General features: G+C 38.0%; 1 protein-coding gene across 1 annotated transcript in view; it reads left to right on the top strand.

Moving 5' to 3' along the window:
• LOC122792226 (CUB and sushi domain-containing protein 2-like) overlaps window positions 1-18,099 on the top strand; it is a 1,050,635-nt gene that overhangs the window by 857,504 nt on the left and 175,032 nt on the right. The gene's annotated exons all lie outside the window — the stretch shown is intronic.

Raw genomic sequence — 18,099 nt, 5'->3', positions numbered from 1 at the left:
CTGTTCCATCTCTGTCATCTGTTGTAGTCTGCCCTAATAAGTAAGATCAAATAGTGCCACATAAATACCCAGCAGACTTATTTACTTGACAGTCTGGTGTATGAGTTGCCAGGGGCTCCACCTGCCAAGTTTCCACTTGCTTGACAACTCTGCCTCTGAATATTCAGTGCAATGCCCAGCAGTTTCTTAACTTCCATCTTCATACTCCAAGGGCAGTGGTACCATAAGTGGGGTTGAAGATGAGCACAGAATACTCACTCATTCAGTGCATGTTCCATGCATTGCTACTGCTCAGTTGTCTAATGAATCCATAAATAAACATCCCTTCCAAATCATCTTGCATCTTCCAAATCACCTTTTTTTATCCTCAGTTGTGCTGCTGTGGTGCATGATTTGAACCCTTGACACTAGATGTGCTCCCATCTAGGCCCAGAATGTTTGACTGTTTTTTAAGCATCCTGTCCTTGCTGTTGGCATAAGAACTCATCTTCACAGTCATCTGCATTTTGAATGTCTAAGCTAAATATGTCTTTTCTGCTTGTACAACTTTATCCATCTTGTCAAATAACTTCACTGCTTGCTGCACCCATTGAGTGTATACCTGCTGTAGGAATAGACAAACCATGTAGATGGGAGACTGGGATTAGGTCCCTGAGGTAAATAATTATATTATAAATAGTAACGTTAATCACTGCATCAACTTCTTGTGGTGCCAGAGCTGCAACCTTATCCCAGTTTACTGTTAACAAATCTGATATTTATGGTTTCTTGTTATTTAATGCTTGCTTTACCATTCTCTTTCTTTTGTTTTTATTTATGTACGTTGTTTGTCTACTCCCATAGTGTTTACAATTGGATAGGCCATGCTATACTTAGCCTATAACCAAGTTACCCTTCCACAACCTACCTACCACCTTTTATCTAGTCAGAGAACTTGCATGCATTTATATAGTGTTCCTGTGGCACTGACAGACATTTGTTCATCATCACATGGTCACCTACTTCCAACTGCTGCTGTTACTTAAAATCCTGGTACTAAATAGCTAGACCTAAAAGAGAAGCAGCAGGTCTTCGCTGTGTGAGACTCAAAATGACATTAGTCCCTTTATGGCACCATGCCGCTGGCCGTGTGACCTTATATCTCCCAGCAACCACTTGGTGACAGAAAGCACCTTCAAAATGATTAGAAAGCACTTCTGAACTGACAGAATGCTTAAAGACAAAATCACTTATGCATGACATCACTAGGGTGTCTGCTGCCATACAAACCTGCATTTCTAGCATTAAAGTATAGAAGAAATAAGCAATTAAGTGCCTAAACTGACAATTAAACTATAAAATGATAGCTGTACAACTTCTCAATACCAACAAACACCATAACGTAATGATGATGATGACTAAATGTCTGCATTCTCTTTTGTCATTTTGTCTATCCTGTCTCCCCTCACCTTTTTTTAACACTACCTACCCCTGGGTAGCAGAAACTGTTTTAAATTATTATTGTAAATATGATATGAAATAACTGTTAACATACTGTAAACAACCTCATATATTTCATTGTAAGAGTACCTAATCTCCTTTTCAAAGTTTTTTTTTATATATATATTTCTGTAAATATTTCTTTTTTTTTTTTTTCGAATATGGTGCTTATGTATATAGTATGACCTTGTAACTACTGTTCTCTCATTTATTTTTTGTCTTACATTTCTTGCATTTTTACTTTTATCTCTTACAAGTGTGCATTATAATTTTTTTTTTAAATGTTACTGTGGAGCTTTTCTCCCCAGGCCTCTGCTGAAAATGGAAATATATCCAGTCGGACTAGCCCGGTTAACAAATGTAAAATAAAATAAAAATAAAATAAATGATTGTGGACATTCATGCATGATATTTACCTTAAAGACATCATGTAAACATGTTTTTCTAGCACAAAATATGGCTCCCCTAACCAAGCAGAAGCAAAACAATAAGCTTTTCCTGGCCTTAATTACTATAGTATGCACAAGCACAATCTCCAGCACCCTTTGACAACAATGCAGCCAGCAATACTGTCCACAGCAATGAGTCATAGGTCTAGTCCCACTAGTCTGTGAGGCCTGCTTCTGCTCTTTGTATGCCCTCCTTATTTCTGCTCTCTCTTTTCACTTCACCTTTTTTAATACTTTCCTATACTTCTCCTCTCTCTGTCTCTGCCTCGCTTCTCTCTCTCTCTTCCTGTTTTTCTTTTTCAAATCCTCCAAAGCAAGAGTCTGCTAAGTTAGCAATATACAAAGTCATTCATGTTGTCCTCATACCACAGAAACATGGCAGTAGATATCACCATTGATAGACCTTCAGATATCAACAGTTTAATCAATATGTTCCCCACTGCACATGCATAATTTCACATCTCACTCTCACCACTAAGCTTCCTAACACTCTTATCTCAGCAGACACGCTCTACCTTAGTTGCAGCCTATTTGGGCTTGCATATATACTTCAGCTATGCATCCTTCTATACTGTAATATGTGTTTTATTACTCACATTACTGCATACATAAGTATATACGTGTCACACATGAGCAGTAATGCCCTTCTAGCCTGCCAGTATACTGAAACAATCAGTTTACTATCAAAAGGCAGAAAGTAAGTTAAACATCAGGCACTTGTTTGAACATGGTAGGAGCGACATTTAGAATGTCGACATACAAGTGACCGTCAGTTCATAAGATCGTAATCAAGGCAGGGACATGAAGCATGTCTGGAAACAGCAACTGTCAACATTAACATCAACAACACATTGTCGATGTTGCTGCGTTGACCATTGGACCTATTTAATATTCATGAGTCAAGCACATGCGTCGGTAACATCACCGTTCGCGCTTTTCAATGTTGCGTTTTTGATAGTAATCCAAAACAATCATTTGCATAAAATAAGAGACCAAGTGGTTCTCAAAAATATATAAACTGCTGCTTATTTCAGCAAGTTACATCTTTACACTTTTTTCTTTTTACCTCGTTATTGTATATATATATATATATATATATATATATATATATACACACACACACACACACACACACACACACACACACACACACTGACACACAGACACAAATATATCCAGAAGCTTCTCATAACATCTTCCACTGACCCTTAATTTCCAGCTTCTAACTTGCTTCCACAGCGTCATGTCGCTCCTGTGACTTGCTGCCACAGCTTCCAAAAATTCTTCTCTAACTCTTCCCTTCTTTAACCTGTCACTGCCTTACAAGTGTCCTGCCCTTTCTATAGCTGAACTGTTGATCTACCTATTGCACTTGTTATCTGGGGGAGGGGCCAGTGCAATTTAATCTGTATTCAGACTCTCTTTATCCTCCGTGTGAATGTCATTGAACACTGCCTGATGTAGAATTCCACATAATGCAGTAAAACAAAATATATTTTCATTGGCTGCACTTTAAATATGATGCTAAAACTGTAGTTGCATGCTTTGGCTAAACAGCACTACTGTTAAAAGTATGGATCAAGTGGCTGTAGTTCAAGGAATGTCATCATGGAGCAGTTTTTAGAGAAATATATGGAAAAAGGGGAGTGCATGACTGCAAACAAATAGAAACAGCAGTGCAATAATTTAAGTTCAAATTGTCTCTTTAGATTCATAGATATTTTAAGGCCAGTGAGTCTCAAGACCATGTTCACCTTTCCAGAAACTTCCTTCAGGCAGCACATCCATCTTCTAGGAAAGTCATGTTGGTCAGTCCAGGAGTAGATTTGTGGAAGCCCACTCCATCATCTAATTTATGTTTAAAGCTAGATAGTGAGTTGTACTACTTAGCAATGAGCAGAAGCAGTGCATTCTGTGCTATACATCTCAATGCTTATATACATGCAAGTGAAACTTATTCCAGAAGATTGTGAGGCAGTGGATTATAAACCTGTTCTTCCCTCATGTTTTATTTATCCATTGGTCATGGTATTGGTACCTGGTTGTAGTATTGGTGGAGGCACTGAACATAGATCTGTGCTTGTAATATATGTGCAGTAAACAAATAATTCCTCTGGATGTCATTACTGCATAATGACAAGCATCTCTGCAGGTAGATAATGGAAAAGCAATAATATGATTTTCTGCGTAAGTAAATATGGAAGAGAAAGGGGTTTCTATATGAAACAGTGTGAGATATAATAGTGCATCATTTAGAGTAAGGACACTATAAAGAGAAAAAAAAATGCACAGTGGATCTTTGTTTATTTTCTGTTTTCATAGAGAAATAACTTATTTTTCCCAGACAATGTTACATCATGCTAGTGTCATAGTTCAGAATAAGCACATCAATTGGGAAATGATCTTTGTCACTTAATAGGAAAATATTTTGCTATATGCAGTGCTCTGAAGATCAAAGGGTGGAATTTACCTAGGTATACCACAAGGGTTAGTTACCTAACAGACTCCTGTCCTGGAAATGGACACCCTGCTTGTGACATTTCAATGGAAGGACTTCTTTTTTGGTACGATGGTAGCATTGTTACCTCACAGCAAGAGATTCTCCCGTTCGATTCTCGGCATGGCTTGGGAGTGCCTTCTGTGTGGAGTCTGCATGTCCTCCCCGTGGTTGGGTAGCGTTCGAAAAACATGCGTGTGTACATGGGCATGCCTTCGTTGAAGGTTGGGCGTCGAGCTGGCACCTTGGTGTTTCGTAAAAAATCTACTGCCAATCATTAGCGGACCGGAGTTCTGCTGTGGCGACCCCTTACCGGGAAAAAAGCCGAAAGACAAACAACTTAGAGCTATAATATAGAGTGGTACCGTGTACAAGAAAGTAAAAGCACTACTTTCCTAAATCATATGTAGACAGCAGCATTGCTGTTTGCATTAAGGATAATACACATTGCATATATTTTTGTGGATCTAGGACTAATTATCGATGACACATTTTAACAAAACTGAAACGGTCGAGAACACTTCTGCGAAAGTGCTTTTTCACCAAAAAAGTATGCAAAAAAAATAAATAAATAAAACACAACATTACTGGTTTTTTTTAAACACATTTAAGCAGGGGGGCAAGCCCCCCTGCACCTCCCATGTGGGGGGCTGTGCCCCCACACCCCCCCTACTTTTATATTCTCACTCGGAGATCGCACTGCAGTGGGGAAAAGGGAATATTCCCTTATCCCCACTGTACCCCAATCTCAGCAACAGCCATTCTGTCATGTTTTTTTTTTTGAGCTCACTTTAATGAAAGTGCATTTTCAGTGAAAACGCACTTTCGGGAACGTGTGCTTGCCCATTTTGGTTTTGGTGAAATGAGCTTTTGATCGACATTCCTAGACCCATTTTTGTACAACATTGTTGTATACTGAGATTATTGTATGCCACATATGCAGGATGGAATTGGCACAGGCAATGTCTTGTCCCTGTTATTTTTTTTCTTTTTCAAACTTATGATTATACCAGTGTAGACTGCCATATTACTAACTCACATAAACTAAGGTATTGCAAGAAGTTCTGTTCAGTAACTTAAAAATGTCATCACTGTGTCTGTACCACATTAGGAAACATTCTGTGAAACATGCATCAAAGTATGTTCATGGTATGATAAACTTCACTTAAGGATATTAAACAGTGCTAGTCAAATGGTGAAATGCTTAGTTGCTTGTATGGGCTTCCTCCAAGGAGTAGCTAGGCCATTTGGATCCCCCGCCTATAGAGCAAAATGTGAAAAAAAATACCTTAACAACAACTTTTCACAAAAAACATAAGAGACCAAGAGGCTAAAAAGCATGTCAAAACATGAAATTTTATTGAAAGTTCAACTCACTTTGAGACTTAATCATTTAATTGTCATGTGATACATAATCAAAAAACATAGCTTTAGAATGTGAAAGAAACCACACAGATATTAAAAATACAGCAGAATTCAGCGAAATCAACATCTCTTTGCCTGTACAATCCAATTGCCAACTGCAGCATAACTAAATATACTGTTAATATCTTGGTAAATATGAACTGCAACATGGAAAAACTTCAACAAATTGTGTCTGTGGTACTGAAAGAAAAGTCATGACCCAAGAGAGAAGCAGCTAAAATATACATCCTGACTCTTCAATATATATACTACACACAAAAGTTTAGTGTACATAGCAACACCATTTGTACCTGAAGTCTATATCGCACTGACAGCTCCTTGCAACACAGTGTTTTAATAGTCAGTGCCAGTGTGGGGAACACTGGATCTACACAGCAATGTGTGGCTTATTGTCTGCCAGCAGCATGCCCCAGTGACTTAATAAGATCATAGACACACTGAGAGTGTTTACTCTTTAGCAGCTGGTGTGTTCTCTACTAGACAATATAGGCTCTACCTCTGAGTGCCTTATTTCAATTATAAAATGACTCTCAAATATAATAAATAAATAAAGATAAATGCAAAATGTAAGCAAGTAAGCCACAGAACTATAAAAAATTATTGAAAAAAAGTAATGCATTTACATTCAATTGTTTCTGTAAGTACGAGTCATACTGGGTATTTCTCATATATGCAAAGTTCTGAGTTTGATTATTACCTTTGGGATGGGAAATTTGGCTAGGCTTAAAATGGCCCACAAGGGCATATAGCATAGTACTAACCTATGAATTTACACACACACAATTCTTTTGTTACTGCACAAAAGAAACCATGATGGGTATATATGCAATTTGCAAGGTAGTTATCAATGAAGGAAGTGTCTAAGCTAAAATCAGCTTCATTTTAATTATAATTTAAGTTATAAGACACATTTTATAAAATCACAGTAATAGTCCTAAGTATCAAATCCAATAACTATTAATATACTGCATTACATATACCTATCCTGTTTTATGACAGTCTTCAGCTGCATAAACACCAAAGGAAGAGGAAAGCTTTCAAAAAGCTTACACCAATCCCTGGCTCATACAAAACGTTTCATACAGTGTGTAGCATGATTTGTTATTCTGCACATTTGCAGTAATCGTGAATATTTCAAGATACTCTAATGGTAACCTCAAAAAGTGTATTAGAAATACAGAGTACATTGAAGTCTCGATTTTGATTGATTTTTCTCCATAGTTCACCTAGGCAATAAACAGAGTTTCAGAATATTAAGCGACATGTGCTGAATACTTAGCCTTGGCCACTGACTGTACCTCTCAGTTGGCCAGATTTGTGGTTCTCTGGCAAATCAGTGAGGAATGAATGCAATAAATAATGATATAGATTTGTGTTTCAGACTTAATTTCCTTCAAAACATGCACACCAATACAAATCCCATTATTCTAACAACTTTATAAGTTCAGTATTTAAAGCCTGTCCCTATTTTGGGTCTTTGACCCCCATTACTTTATGCTTTGCCCAGATTTCTCTTGTTATGAGGTTGAAAGGTGTACCCCCTGACACTGCTTTCATTACAGACAGAGACATAGGGTACTTTTTCAGTGGCCAAAAATAGACTAGTAATATAAAATTGGGGGTTGTGGGTGTTTAACTCCCATACTGGAGATGCCGGGGTGGCTGCCTTGCCTACAAAAACACTTAAATTTCAGTGAGCCTGATCATCATGAGGTTTAATCTTCAGTGAGCCATTCTGGAAGGATTTACTATATCCTTGTTTTAAAATCAAGAAAAATATACATTTAAATTATGCATGGCTTTGCTACATGGCTGCCTATCAAGCAGTTTATAGGTTCACAGGTGTTTACTAGATTAATGACCACAAGAGGAGTTTTTAGCCTAGCTGTGCACCCTAAATCTCTGACAAGTTCTGCATATGCATCATTTGCTTCCATTCTCTAAATATTATGGTGATTACGTCAGCTGTCTGTCCAAGTATACACAAGCACTAAATGCCATCTTAGTAAAACATTGTTCCTAATGACCCCTTCATCAGTCTGTCTAGGTATACACAAGCATCAGGTGCCATCAAAATGAAGCATCCCACCACAGTGACCCCTTCAACAGTCTGTCCAATTATACACAGGTACCAAATGCCATCAGAATCGACCCACCCAGTGACCCCTTCAGCAGCCTGTCCAAGTATGCACAAGCAACAAATGCCATCAAAATAAAGCATCGCCTCCCCCATAACAACAATTCAACAGTCTGTCCAATTATGCACAGGCACCAAATGTCATCTGAATTGGCCCCGCCATGACCCCTTTTGCAGTCTGTTCAGATATGCTCAAGTACCAAATGCCACCAAAATGAAACATTACTCACCCACAAACAACTCCTTCAGCAGTCTGCCAAGTATGCACAAACTCCAAATGCCATTAAAATGAAATACCCCCACCTCCAATGACCCCTTCAGTGGTCTGCCAGTATGCACAAACACCAAATGCCATTAAAATAAAACACCCCAAATGGCCCCTTCAGCTTTCTACACAAGCAGCAAAGGAGAAAAAAATTTTTGTCTAAGAGCAGGAAGGAATGGTCTCAAAACTGGAAACACTCCCTCCTCAACTTAAACAAGCAAATAAGACTCCTAGTGAAGTCCTCCAAAGCTAACTACATATCCAAATTAGCTTCCCTAACTAAGGATAACCACAAGGCATTCTTTAGTTACATCTGTAACCTAAAAGGTAAGGCCCAATTACCGCTGAACTTGTAGTGAATGGTACTACATATATAGAACCTGTGGATATAGCAAATCTGCTGGCTGACAGCTTCAATGAAAACTTAACTCCCATATCCCTGCCACATACACCCAAAGCATCCCAAACACCTGTTCCTCACCTAGTATCTCCGAGGAGCATGTCTTAAATACCCTCTCCAAGGCTAAAAACACAGCCTCTATGGGACCAGCCAACATCCTGGACTATGTTCTATATGGGCTAAAGCAGGAATTAGCATCACTATTGAGCATGCTTTTCAATTTTCAATCACAGCCTAAGCACTGGCTTTGTCCTAGTAGAATGGAAAACAGCTACCATCATGCCTTTGCAAGAAGTGGACACATCCACAGACCCTGGGAACCACACACCCATTAGCATGCTTGACCAGCCTTATCTGCATCTGCAAGGCCATGGAACAAATCATCATGGACCTTACTAACAAAGATATAGGAAATCTCCAAATGCTCGACCCCACCCAGTTTGGCTTTGTCAATGGGAGTTCATGCCTGTTAAACTTGGTGGACTTCTTTGAGACTGTCAACAAAGCCCTAGATGAGGGCAAATCTGTACATGCGGTCTATTTAGACTTAGCCAAAGTTTTGACACAATCCTCCTGTGAAGATAGGTAAAGGCTGCCAGCCTAGCCAGATAGATAATTCTGTCATTTCTAAATATTGCAACCAAATAAAACCTCAAGACTGTAAATCCAAAGGACCTCTGCTCGGACAAAGATAATAAACCACCAAGGACTTTATTCACATATAACGAAGCCAATACTCCAAAAACCAGAAGGGCAAAGACAAATCAAATCATCAGGTTAAGCGCTGGATATTAGATGTATATATGTATTTTATAAGTATATATTATATATTATACCATTTTATTAACATTTTACCCACATGTTATATTTATATTTATTATATTTATAATAATTATTATATTTATTACATTTATTTTTACACATTCTCTTACACATATATATTCATATATTCATGAACTTATACTAATATTTTTAGCATTTTTAACTCATGTATATTCTCCTATTGCTGTTATCCCCATGGTTATCGTTATCCATTAGGCTGTTAGCATCCTTAGGGTAGGCATTAGGCATGTATTTTACATTTTTTACATTTTTTATTTTTTATTTTTTATTTTCTATTTTTATTTTAACACCACAATTTAGACTGTATTCTTGTGTTTTGACATGAAGTTTGTTTGCATTTGTATTTATTTTGTATTTTTGGTGCCAAAACTGCCTTAAAATGAGAGTACTATTGTTCATTCATTGGTTCTGATGAAATCTGCTGTTTATGCGGATGAAAGCGCTTAACCTGATGATTTGATTTGTCTTTGCCCTTCTGGTTTTTGGAGTATTGGCTTCGTTATATGAGAATAAAGTCCTTGGTGGTTTATTATCTTTGTCCGAGCAGAGGTCCTTTGGATTTACAGTCTTGAGGTTTTATTTGGTTGCAGTTACTTCCAGCAGCGTTGTGTGTTCGATTTCTAAATATTATTATAAGCCACAGGCTTGTTCTCTTAAATGGTAAAAAAATGCTGTTAGATGTGGAACTGCTGTAACAAAGCTGATAAGTCAAGCCTTTCATGACTGCCTTTGATCTCAGGTCTCAGAGCTGATATGTCTGGATGAAGGAATTCTGGCTATTGTCTTGAGACCAGAGTTAATTGCTCGAATTTGCATGTATAATTTCTTTTATTGCTCTGGTTCCTGACCAGCTGCAAGATCAAAGGGGCTATTAACCTCTAAGACTCTGTTAGCCTGGGAACCAGAAAGAAATTATGTCATTTGCAATGAATCAGTGGTACTGTGTTATCAATTTAAGGACAGACAGAATGAGAGCATTAGAGCATTTGTCTTGAGAACATCCAACATCACCAGCACTTGCTCTATATGTAAGTAGGATTTTAGAACTGTGTTTCCCGTAGAAATGGCTAGGAATTAGGAAGATTAGACTTAAGTGTTTTTCTGTGATATCAGACCTTTTCTACGATATTATTTTAAACATTTTTCTGTGATCTCTGAACTCTTGACTAGCACTGTGTAGTAAGAAATATTGTCTTATGTTTTTATTATTTATTATTAAATATTTTTAAACCTTTCAACTGTGGCTGTTTTGTGTAGAGATAATTTAGGCTGTAGAGTACATTGCATGTATATATATAGTGATACTGTACCAAGTCATTCCAAATAAGCTTAGCTGTTCAGTCACGCTTACCATTTGGATAATAATATTGCACAGTAATAATTGGACACCCTTCATAAGGGCCTTTGAGTAACTGATATATATTAGCTGGGTAGTGGCAGTGATTTCTACCATATAGTCTGGGTAAAAGGGGCACAGCTGGATAATCTGTGTCAGCCTTCCCAGGAGTATCTGTGTGGTTGTATAAACTCTTATCTCAAAGTGTGTGTGTGTCAGCTACTTGGGCAGGGTCATGAAGCACTGGTTGAGCAGAGAGGGTGCTGGAGGTTTTAGCTTGCCAACTAGGCTGAGATCTGGACCCTATAGCTGTACCAGTGGGGAGTCTTACTGGGAACCTGGAGGGAAAGGGAGAAACCAGTCCCAGACTGACTGTGATCTCTGTGTGATCTTAAGGGAAATTGTACTTTACTGTGTGTGTATTTATTATCCTTTCCCTATATGGACGCCCCTCACTGGTGTTAATGGTGAGGATTGAGGCTCCTTGATTGCTGGGCTTGTGCATGGGCATCACATATTAATTGTTTGGCAGTGGTGGGATATCCACACCGCATATTAATCGGTTAGCAAATACTAATTGGCTTGTAGCGGTGTGGGTAGAGTGAATTCCTGTAACTTGTGTACAGTGATCACTGAAGGTATTTTGTACTCTAAATCAACCATGCAGTGAATATTCAGAGTTCAAATCACAATTGTTTTATTTCCATTGTTAGCTTAGTTAGTCAGGGAGAGCAGGCAGCATGTCAGCAGAGGAGTACGGAAAGCTGACAAGGAGAGATCTGGCTGAGATGTGCCAGACTAGGGGACTGGTGCATGGAAACCTGACTAAGGCAGGCATGATTGCAGCTTTGGTCACAGCTGCATCAGAAAACAGCAACCAGGATGATGATCAGACTGGCAGTGGAGATGTACCACACTCTGAGAATGAACAGCTCAACCTTTCTGCAGAGGACTTAAAAATCCACCTGAAGCTAAAGAGACTTGAGTTGGAGGCCAGGCATGTGGAAATAGAAGCAGCTGAGAGAGTGAGGTGTTTAGAGAGTGAGGACAATGAGAAACTGTGATGGTTGCAGGCTGATGAGAATGAGAAACTGCTATGCCTGGAAGCTGTGGAAAAGGACAGGCAGAGGCAGCATGAGACGGAGATGCTGACTCTTCACCAGAGTCATGTAGGTAATAGGGAAGGGAGTAACCTGTAAGAACAGTAAGTGGGAAAGACAAAATGCAAATGGTAGGACAACAAGGGTACCAAACTACCATCCCATTCTTGAGTGCTTTTATGCCAGGGTGTGGATACTTATTCTTTGTTATTTCTAGCCTTGTCCTTCAGGACTCAGCCTCTCTCTCTCTCTCTCTCTCTCTCTCTGCTTTCATGAAAGCTCTGAAAGAGGCTGCACCCAAACTTGTCATTTAGTCAGCTCAGCTTAACCTTCTTGACAGTTTGGGCATGTAGAAGGTGCTCAGAAACATTGGAAGCTGCCTAGCTGTTATATCCTTGGCAGGATATAATCACTGTAGTTAAGTCTACTGCAGCAATGATCATTCGAACATCTACTGTTATGGTAAGTTCAGTTTACACAATTGTACTTTCTCAGCAGTAAAAATGAAATTATATAAATATTAAAGTGATCAGTATCAAATCTTATGCATGTTAAAAGGAATATTGTTCTGCATTTAAATAGATTTTCTGAATTGTGTACTTTTTTTTTTCTAACATGCATTTTCTTGAGTTGTACATGCTTTTCTAAGACTATGGCATTTAGTAACCAACATGTTTAATGCAGGTTTGCTTAATGAGATCTGGCGTTCTGATTCTGAATCTATTGAACCTCCAATGCAGTAGAATGGCACTAGTAGGTAATACTACATCATACTCACTGGTGAAGGCTACATGCAGTGTTGGGGTGCAACTAATGCTAATCAACCATATGCAATTACCCAGAATTCTTTACTCATACTGGACTGGTGCAGTAGAACAATTCAAAAAATAGCTTTACCACACTACTTGGAATGTTAATTGAAAAAAAAAGTGTATGCTGTTTTTGACAGTGTACATCCATTCACATGGAAGGACAGGGTTTATTAGTATTACAGCAGGTAAGGATTGCTTAGCCATGCATGTGTGCGTGTGTGTATGTTTTAGTGGGACTGTACATGTGGGTATATATGAGTATGTTTCAGTGTTTGTGTGTGAATGTGTGTGTATGTGAAAGGGCATGATTGCAGCTCGCTGGATGGATGTGTGTGTGTGTGTGTGTGTGTGTGTGTGTGTGTGTGTGTGTGTGTCTGTGTGTATGTGTGTATGTGTGTGATTTTGTATGCACGTTTGTGTGAAAGCCATAATTGCAGCTCTCTGGATGTACATGTGTGTGTGTATTTGTGTGTGCACGTGTGTGTGAAAGCCATAAATTCAGCTTGCTGGTTGTATGTGTGTGTGTGTGTGTGTGTGTGGGGATGTGTGTGTGTGTGTGTGTGTGTGTGCGTGTGTGTCTGCGTGTGTGTGCATGTGTGTGGATGTGTGTGTTTGTGTGTGCATGTGTGCATGTGTGTGTTTGTGTGTGTGTGTGTGTGTGTGTGTGTGTGTGTGTGTGTGTGTGTGTGTGTGTGTGTGTGTCTCTGTTTATGTGTACATTTTAGTAGGTGTCTATGCAGTTGCATCACATGGGTTTGTAAGGGAACACTAGCACACTTAGCTCTGACTTTTCTAGTTCTTACTTTAGAGACATGAGAATGAGCTGCTAGTGAGATGTTGCTTATTGTTTTTTCAGCATGCCTTAGAATTGCACAAGATCTCTGCTATACTATAGGGCACAGCGGCTTTACATATTTAGTGCCAGTGGTGATATCTTTCTAAATACTGCTCTGTTTTTTTATATTTTCTATTTATTTTTTTTTTGTTTTAGTTTTATTTTTATGTTTCAAATCATAGATTAATATTTGAGGAACATTTTATAGTCCATTACGTTATATGAGATAAAAATGTATGAAATAGTAAAGAATTATTGATGTATGATGACTCCTTTTTTAATTAACTTTTGCAGACATTTCTGTTTTGTTGCCTAGTCTGAACTCTAAAGGCTCATTACATTATTCTGAAGCTTAGACCAGCTACTAGTGTTACATTTGTGGCTTGATAATGGTCCTGGTACCTGATTTAGCTTTGGTGATGGCACTGAAAGGAATTAGATCTACTTCTCATACAGAGTTTTTAAGGTTAGGGAGTATCTAATCAATTACAGTGTGTCCCATGGGCAAATAGAGTGTTAGCATATCCATAAAATGCAGACAAAGTAATTAAAATCATATCACTAAGTAAAACTATAAAAGATGTAAAATGTGTTATCAAGAACTACACCCCACCCCACCCCCACCCCGCAGTCCCTAGTATGGGATCTGTACCTCAGACGCCTGGTTAATATACATTCTTAAACCAAGTTTTCCCTGCCTTACGGGAATAGCAGTTTTTAGGGTTAATCAAATGTTTCCCTTATTCAGAGGTCAGTCAGTCAGCATCAGAGTACTTAGAAAGTGAAAGTATGAGGGCACATATTCCCTTCCCCTTTCCAGCATTGAGAGTACAAGGGATATAGCTTTATGCAGCCAGTATAATGTGACAGATGACATCCTGATAATACCATGTTTTTATGACATGCTGCTTTTTTCTATTCTTTTATTTCAAATGAGTGCCCGTGTTTTCTCATAACTGTTAATAATTAAATGGTGTATGTTTGTAAACCACTATTATCTGTGCTTGTATTTCAGTATCACTTTCTGGCAGAAGTTATCAATGGTCTTCCTATACATTAGGGAAATGTTGCTAAATTGTATTACTTTTGAAGTCACAATAGCTGATCATCTGTAAAAGCAGATCACTTAAAACAGAAAATTGTCTAGATAAGTAAAATATATGCCATCCCTGTTCTACATTTGCTTCCTGAAAACTTTTTACAAAAGAAAAAGTTAGGCCAGAGTGAAACATATTTGTGAACCATCTTGTTTTAGTAAGCAAAAGGCCCATTTTAATTAATATGCTTGTGGCATTTGGTAGAGGTCAATCTCTGTAGCAAGTAAACACATATTATTATGTTTCATGTGTGGTTTTATAATAGAAGGAAGATATAAAAAAATGTTGTAAGTAGAACTACTCAGCTAGTAAAATGTGCAACTATACAAAAGTCCTCAGTTTCAGTAATTTATGATAAATGGCATACCTAGCAGATACTAAGACAATAGTTTAAAATAAAATAAAGATAGAAACAGAAATAAAAAATTGGGCCACTACCTGTAAGACCATAAGTGATAAGTGACAAATTACTGTGATTCAGTTACATGAACTTGAAAAAGTTGGGAGTTGCCCTTGGAAGATTTTATAGTATCTTCGATACCCATTTTTACCACTGGACATTGCTTCTCTTTAAGTTACTGAGGGCAGCAGGTACCTCCATATAACTGTAAGATTTTATTAATTATGTTCTTGAATCACTTTAGTATATTACAGACCAATACCAATATAAAGACAGGCATCCAGAATTATACATTACAAACAAGACTGTTGCAATCTGTGTACGTCTATGGCTGAAAGCACAAGTGTCCAACTTCATGCATCAGAACTGTAGCTCCCTAACCCTAGGCAGAAGCTCATGTTCTGTTATGCATTCTAGTATTTTTATTCTGTTTTCTCAGTCCCCTACTTCACAGTAAGGTTGTTCCATTTTTATGTTTCATTGTTTTATTTCTTTTTCACATAATTCTTTGCATTTTTCTCCGAGCTACCCAGCCTTGTTTACAGACTATAAATTCTTGATTTTTAATGTGCCTGTCTGTGATATATGAATATGTTGCCTTTGTTTTTCAGTAAATTTGATTTAGTTTTCTGAGTATACTATTTCTTAACTCCATACAGTGTAACTGTTGGGTAACTTTGTTCTCTAGAGCTAAGTCATAAACTGCACCAGTATTGCCTTTTTGACGATTGTATTAGCAAGATAAATTCAGCCAAAGAATAATAATGGCCATCAGTCAACATAACATGTGAACATAAAGCAGCCATAACCATGATGTAACCAGACTAGCTGGTTGGCCAGTTGGTGTTACGAACCCTATTTCTGGCTACCAGTTAGAGAACAGGTGCATAACCCAAGCCTCTGTTACATTTCAAATTAACCAGCAACTCACAGCTTAATTCTTCCCCCCTACATAAATTGCCTTGAACCAAACCTCATTGGATTTCCCAGCTTGTCACTCTGACAAGATACCGCTGAAATATAACGGGGAAACACAAGGGGGTAAAGCATGAGGCAGCCACCCAACAGCATGCTTGCACACGCTGTTCTTCCATAAAAGGACTGTTCAATAACAGAACCACTGATACTAATATAATTGACATTGCAACAGAACAACAATATCAGCTTTTTTACGCTACGCTAAAGTATTCATTAATAGGCAATAGGTAATAAGTCACTGTCAATGAGTTGCAAGTCAGTTGATCTGGCTGCCCAAGCTAATAACATCTCAATACTTCCACAGCTGAGCTACTCAAGGCGCCCTACCAATGAAGTCTGGGGAGGATGGCAGATTAAAATAAAATGATATCTGGGTAGAGAGTGCACAGTCAGTGGAGTTCAGATAAAATTGTAACTAAATGGATCTTCAGTGTGACCAAGGCTAAGTCATTGCCTCAAAGATGAATGATCATGGCAGTGGGTAATTCTAATTTAACTGATAGCTGCCACCAAATGTCCATCAGGTGGAACCATGGAAGTCCTGGAAAGTCGAGCTAATGGATTACCCTGACATTGTGTTCAAAAAAACCCATGCACCCCTTCAGGTGGATACCTGCCTGAAAAAACACTCTCTAAATAAATGAGTGCTCCAAAATCCATAGAACTTTCTTCCCAGTAAAGTAAAATAGCAATGTTACTTCCTAATGTAACAGATAAGGCATCAGATAACCATTTCTTTAGGACCTTGGTCGAATGGCTTTCTTGTGTCAAGTCTGAGGTTCTGGCACTGCAGAAAGAATGTAAGGAGTATCCATGAGTGGAAATATCTCAGCAAAAAAAGGGCCATTCTTAGTGTTGTGCTGACTTCTGCTGTGGTGACTGGACAACCTGACTTTTGGTGGACAGGATGATGCAATGTTGGGAGCTAACCTGAGAAAAGATGTGGCTCAATCCTCTAGATAGATAACATAAAACCTGAGCTTTTCCAGCAAAACTTGGTGTCTTTTGCTGGACTGTTCTGTCTTGGATTTGACTAACTAGACCAAAACAAAGTCCTTGGCTACAACAGCATCACCCCAACACAAGGAATGAACTAGCTTGCTGGCTCTAAATGCCCCAACATACAACTAGGTACACAAGGTGACCGAAAGATGGAGAAAATAAAAAATTTCCAATGAATGGTAAAGTCCCTTAACAATGGTTCCTAATAGTTAGTTTCCTGGAGTCTTGTAAACTACCTCTAAAATTTTCCCAACCTTTAAACAATCTAGTAGTAAGCCAGTTGACTGGAAAAATCAGGAAGTGACTGGAAAAATCAGGAAGCCCCATGTATCAATCCAGCCAGCATAAAGCTGCTAAAGTTCAGTTCCCTACATAAAGGTGTTATAAAATTCTTAATACATATATATATATATATATATATATATATATATATATATATATATATATATGTATATTACACACACACACACACACACATATATATATATATATATATATATATATATATATATATATATAGTTACACACACATATATATATATATATATATATATATATATATGTATACACACACACACACACACACACACACACACATATACCCACACATGTATACATATTAAAATGAACATACAAGGAAACATGATTCTAGACTGTATGTTTGTCTTTCGGCTTTTCCCGGTGAGGGGTCGCCAGACTGTATACCAACATAAAATAGTCGGATCCTTTGTTTTTAGCAATTAATAAAACACCATCAGAAAGATTGCAAAATGCTGCTGTCAAGATACCACTCTGAATGCACTTCTTTTTTAAGGATATCGTTGATATATCCTCTGTGTGTACTTTTGATATGATACTATATATTACATTAACATAGTCTTTATGGATCATTTTGTTACAGTTGGCAATGGGCACTGTAACTATTTTCTTGTTTTTCACTGAGTCTTCCATTAATGCAATTAATACTTTTCATCTATGTAGGCAGTGAAGTATATTCACTAAAGGCAGATGTGGGAACTGCTATGCGTGTAACACTGAGGAGTT

The sequence above is a fragment of the Protopterus annectens genome, chromosome 1.part2, assembly GCF_019279795.1.
Source record: "Protopterus annectens isolate FY-2018-M chromosome 1.part2, PAN1.0, whole genome shotgun sequence".
Classification (NCBI taxonomy): Eukaryota; Metazoa; Chordata; order Ceratodontiformes; family Protopteridae; genus Protopterus; species Protopterus annectens.
The sequence above is the reverse complement of the archived record's forward strand: the minus strand, read 5'-3'. Positions and strand labels throughout refer to the sequence as shown.